The sequence below is a fragment of the Marmota marmota genome, unplaced genomic scaffold, assembly GCF_001458135.2.
Source record: "Marmota marmota marmota unplaced genomic scaffold, marMar, whole genome shotgun sequence".
NCBI lineage: Eukaryota > Metazoa > Chordata > Mammalia > Rodentia > Sciuridae > Marmota > Marmota marmota.
Window position 1 is genome coordinate 12,421,426 of NW_026000005.1, and position 6,000 is coordinate 12,427,425.

The 6,000-nt window shown below is 38.6% G+C and overlaps 1 long non-coding RNA gene across 1 annotated transcript in view; it reads left to right on the forward strand.

Annotated features, from left to right (window-relative positions):
• The first annotated feature begins 923 nt into the window (after positions 1 to 923).
• The window catches only part of LOC125618162, a 61,876-nt gene continuing 56,799 nt past the window's right edge, over positions 924 to 6,000 (forward strand). The window contains exon 1 of the long non-coding RNA XR_007349416.1: positions 924 to 1,472. This is a non-coding gene — a long non-coding RNA (uncharacterized LOC125618162). The remainder of the gene's footprint in view (positions 1,473 to 6,000) is intronic.

Consider the following 6,000-nt stretch of genomic DNA (forward strand, 5'->3'; position numbering starts at 1 on the left):
AGAGGACTGAGAAATCAAGTGACTTGAACTTGATTTTTCAGGTCTGACTCTCATTACGTGATACTGAGCACTCCAACTTGTAAAGACTGAGTTTCCTCACTTGTAACGTGAAGGTTTTGATGGCATGATCTAATTAAATAATGCAAACATTTATTAGTTATTTCCTGTAATTAAGACCCTTCAATATGACACGGGGGTGAAACTGAGGAAAACTCAAAGACGTGGAGAAGCTCTCAATGAAATTCAGGCCTGTGGGCAAGAGGACAGCATTATAAAAGAAAAAAAAAGTTTTAGGAGCACAAGAGAGACAGAGAATGAGTTGCTGAATTTCAAGTATTATGAAAGATGGTGTTCGCCTACAACTGAAGAACCCTTCAAGGAAAGAAATATTCGGTCTGCACTTGAAACACTATAACTGGTGTATGCAGTTCATTGCAGCAGCTACTTAGAACCACAATCTGCTATGGTGATTAGGCATGTCCATCTCTCACTGCTAATTTCACTCCTCTGCAGGGTGTAAGAGAAATGAAAACGTGGGAAGATGGAGTTTTTCCAGTTCAGGGATTGACCTTTAAAAGAATCAGGGCAAAGAGAGGGTAATGAAGCCAGCAAGAGAAACAAGTGTAAATATCCCTGACACAAGACTGAACTAATTTAGTTTAAATGGGAGGAAGCCCGATCTAAATTAGAAAAAAAAATATTATCTGAATTATAGGATTTTTAAAAAAAAGAAATGCAATTATATTATTTTTAAGTATATCTGGTAAGTTGAACTAATTGCTAGAAAAGCATTTATAAGTTTAAGTGCTACTGGAATTTCCTTTTAATGAATAGATATGTTCTGATTCATTAGGACTGTCTTTTTGAATGCATATAATCTATATAAATCATATAAAATGAAATGACTGATTGAGCTCCTTAAATTTTGTCCATGCTGATGATTTGTTTAGCGACCCCCTTTTTATATGACTAGTTCAGAGGCTAACTTGTGTCCAACGTGGAAGCATGTTCTAGTTTTCAAGTTTACAAGTTCGTAGGTCTTGAATAAATGCTCTTGCTCTGGCACTTGTGCCCTAGACATGATGCAACACTACTATAGTCAGATCTCTGGAACTGTAATCCCTAAAAAGTTGAAGCTAAGGAGTTATCTTTAAGAGGGAGGCCAGCTGGTTGCCTTGGGTTGTCACCCACCATGAAGTGGTGAGGGGTGTGGCTGACAACTTTCCGGAGCCCTTCTCATTCAAATCATTGATAGCAATTGAAGGATGAACATGAACAAATCAGTCAGGAGAACTGATTATAATGTCTGCTCTGGCCTGGCTTTTGTTCAGGTAGCAAGGTAGTCAGATCCAGGCACTGGAAGCTGAGATGACAGCGTTTAAAAGGCACCCTTGAAGTGGAAGTGGGTTGGATGCAGAAGCCAGGAACAAGGAGCTACTGCATGCTTTTCACGAGAAGCATTGGAAAACCTGGTAAAAAGTGTGTGAGCTTCTGGGGTTAGCTTTGGGACCTAATCGGACTGATATTAAAATAGCAGGAATTATCATGAGCTGAACTTTGGCCCTCAGAGTTACATGGCCTGAAATATCCAATTTTCCAGCTTGTAGGTCCAGAAATGTAATCTTACTCACTTACTCTTTGATGATAAGATTTGAGAAAAGTCGATTCATGTTATTCAAATTCACAAGGGAGCATTTATGAAGCCAGGCACTAATTAATGAAGAAAGAACTATCTGGCATAATAAACCGAGTGTTCATTTCCTCTATTCTGGCTCATGGTACTAGAGGTTGTACCTCCAGTATAAAATTACACATCAGAAGCTTAGCAAATGCAGAAAAGAAGCAAAAGAGAGATATAGCTAAAGATGTTTCACTGAGGTGAGTGAGGGTAACTATGCACTGCTCAGCCACATCTTGTTCTCCTGGATTTGGCTGGATTTCATGAATCTGAAGTGGAAAAAAATATATAAGAGCAATGCAGTAGACTTACCATAAAACTAAAAATACTGAATTTGAAAGAATGTGCTTTATTTCATGATTATGTCATTGTAATTTTTGATGTCAAAACTCTTCATTGTAGGGAGAGTAGCATTATCTTTGTCATATTTAAACTTGGCAGAGTAAAAATATTGGCAACCCTATTATTGTTCCTTATTCTTCCTGTTTCGAGGATGAATTGTGGTTCTACGAAATCCCAAAGTTTAAGAACCACCAGTTTAGAAAAATTAACATCAGTGTACTAATAGTTTTCAAAGAGACCCATAGAGAGAAATGTATTGCCACATCAAAGAGTATGTCAGATGTGTATGTATGCATACATAAGTGTATATATTTATGTATTTTACAGTGGAAACAGAAGTTTCACAAAATAACACTGAACCAAATCTCATGCAATAAACTCTGATCTCTCCTGTCTTGTTAAAAATGTCAGTCACTATCCAATAATCAATTGTTGACCTACCAATGGGTCACAGCCTACAATTTGAAAAACACTGCAATAGACTCACAGTCCTCTCTTTCCAGGACAAAGCTGAATAAACACTGGCAGGTGTTTCCTTTTTAGATCTCCTTTTCTAGATTTCATATAGTCCACATCCCTCCTGTTGTAGATTTGTTATCCCGGATAGTTACAAAATAATTGATTAAATAAGGAAGTTTCCTCATGCTAGCCATAATCCTGTCCTTAGGATTTAACTTTGCCACCTTGCTTAGATTGAGAAATACTTGACTTCATTTGGATTTGGAGGTCACTTTGGTCTCTTGAACACAAGGGAATACCCTGGTCTCATTAGCCCCAGCATTTACTAAATGCTTCTTACAATAGGTTTTTTGCAGACTAGCAATTCACATTCCATTTAATTGATTCTATTATCCTCAATTGCAGGGCATGACATTTTAGTTAAAACTCAAATTTGAAATTTGGAGAGGGCCAGAGGGGACCTCCTTATTCCAACCCTTGAATACTGACCAAGCGATGGCAGACAGAGTATAGACGAAAGCAGAAAAGACAACTTGGACTAACTAAAGAAATTCACGATTAAGAAGAAGTTAAAATGTCCAAATGTAATTAGTTTGGCTATGTAAACTTAAGAGTATCTAGCTCAGAATGTTGCTGTGTGATTAAATTAGTTAATATATGTGATGTGCTTAGCCATGCCTGGCCCGTAGTAAATCCTCAATTCATTTTAGTCCTTGTTGTGATTATCTTACAACTAGTGGTTGACAGGAGTCATTCATCTGGGCTCATGTCCCAGCTTCCTCACTATTTGTATAATATTAAGAAAGTTAATCTTTCTATACCTCAATTTTCTTACTAAAAATGTGCTAATAATAATACTATAGAGTTATTTAAAGTTGCATGGGGTTAATGACACTGCACTGTGCTATTATATAGAGTTCGATGAATGCTAGTCCACTAGCAAAACTACCAATGCTACCTCATTTTATATTTATTGATTTATTATAATCCTGCTATTACATACATAGTAATTGAGATCTTCAATTATACATCAGAAGTTTTAGATAGAGCAAAATTTAATTGTGGCCTAGCATTATGTTTTCTTACCAGGGAACAACATTCTACACCAAAGGAATCAAACAAACATGAAACTTTAAATAAGTTGAAGCATTCACTCCAATCCAATAGCTGTCCTTTCGAATTCCCATTATGTGCTAAGTACTGTGTCCTATAAGGAACATTTCCGCCTGGCAAAGGTTGAAGAAAAGCCGAATTTAAAAGTCTCCTATAATTAGAACTTTGGCTAATGGCACTTAAACTGATTAATGTCCAATAGGACCCACTCTACGGAAGCATATTTTTGAGGCAGTTATACATTTATACTAAATTAAATATTCGTTGAGCGAATGAGTTTATGTAGCAGTGTCTCCATGTGGTTCTCGGAGTTAATTCTGTAAGGATATGGCCACTGTAGCTGAAGGCCTTGTTCCTTGCTGTTTTCTCTGCCTGGAATGTTCTTTTCAAACTCATTCTGATACAGCTGACTTTCCTCTCATTATTCACCATAGCCCTCTCTGGAGATCCTACCAAATATGAGTCCCAGCCTCAGTCTGTCTCTCCCCTACTACCCTATTGCACAGTCTTCTTTGTACATATCACTAGTTGGAGAATTCTTGTTAATTTATGAGCTGCTTATTGCCCATGTCCCCCAATAGAGCTAAAGCTCCAGGAAGGCAGGGACCTGACTGTATTTTTTCCTGTCTATATTATTTTTCTATTACCTGTAACAAATTTCTATAAGCATAGCAGTTTAAAACAATACATATTTTCTATCTGACCATGTTCCCAGGTCAGGAGTCTAGGTGCAGATTAGGTGTTTCTTATCAGGGTGAGCTCAGGGTTCCACCAGGCAGAAATACATGGGTTGGCCTAATTATATTTCATCTGAGATTTGGAGTCGTCTTCAAAGGTCATTCAGGTTGTTGGCAGATTTTTCAGTTTCTTGTGGTTTTAGGACCAAGATTTTTCTGGTTGGCTTCAGTTAGACGTGGGGTGGGGTATTTTTATCTCCCAGAGACTATCCAGCATTCTATCCATGAGACTTTCTTACAACATGGCAACCTGTTTCTTCAGGGCCAGCATGACTGTTTCTGATTGCTAGAGTCTCCTTTAAGTGTTCACCTGATTAGCCCAGGTCCACCCAGGATAATCTTCTAATTAACTCAGAAGCAACTGATCAGACACTTTGGTTACATCTGCAAAATCTTTTCATAGTTGCTACTGAATGTTACACATAATCACAGAAGTGATAACTTGCCATATTCACAGGTGATCATACTCAAGAGCAGTAGTATGCTAGGGATGGGAATCCTAGCATACTCCTAATCCTAATTCCACCTACCACACTGTTCTAACCCTTCAGACTCTTCGTAAGTATTTAACATATTTGTGTGAATAAATGAGTAAAAGTCAATTAAATAAGAACCAAGGAATCAGTAAAAATGAGAACAATTGATTATATGTTCTGATGTATGTTTACTATTCTATGTTGAATTTGAAACAATCATATGATTGTTACAAATTACATAATATAAAGGTAATCAAATAGTATTTGCTACATCATATTGGGAATTTCTGCAGCATAGTGTTGATTAATTATTCTGACCAATAATCCCATGCGATGAAAGTGTTAAGCCTAAGGATGCTAGAACGACATGTGTATGGAAGCCCAGCTTATCTTCAGCAAATCAAGAATAATTAAGATCAGAACTTGGACTTCCACTGTTTATTGTTGAATCGTTGATATTCCCACTGCTTCCCTGAAACCCGAAAGGAAGAAGGCATTTTGATTTTGAGATGAGATGATATAAAATTAGGCTTAGGAAGATGTTGTCCTGACTGCACTTACGATACTATGGGTGAAATGATCCTTTAAAGGACATAAAATAACACAAAAGCCATCATATCATTGAGACACAAGAGACTGCAAGGATGAAGCAAACACAGGATGGCGTGTGGGTCTGCTCCAGTGGCCATAGTAAAGTGTCCCAGATCGCGTGACTTAAAGAACAGACAGTTCTGGATTCCAGAAGTCCATGACCAAAGTGGCAGAAAATTCTGTTTGCAGTGAGGACTGTCCTCCCCACCTGTGGACAGCCATTTCCTCATTATGATCTACATGGCCTTTCTTTGGGGGATGCACATGGAGAAGTTGTGTTCTCTTTCTTTTCTTGTAAGGAAACTAACCCTAATTAAATTAGGGCTCCTCCGCGGGGACTGCTTCTTGGAGCCTACTCTTATCGGAGCTTACACTGAGCACGGAGCGGCTGAGTTCCGGCTCCCGGAACTGCCCTGGCCCAGGGCTAGGAGCCCACGGAAACTGCTTCTTGGTCCGGGTCCTGCTGAGGGCCGGTCAGGACTCACCCGTTGCTTTGGTTGCCCGGCAAGGGGAACGAAATGCTGCCATTCGCATAGGATACCAACATGGCAGAGATCTGATGTCATCAGAAAGCGGCGGAGGAGAGAACTTCATCAATACCAGC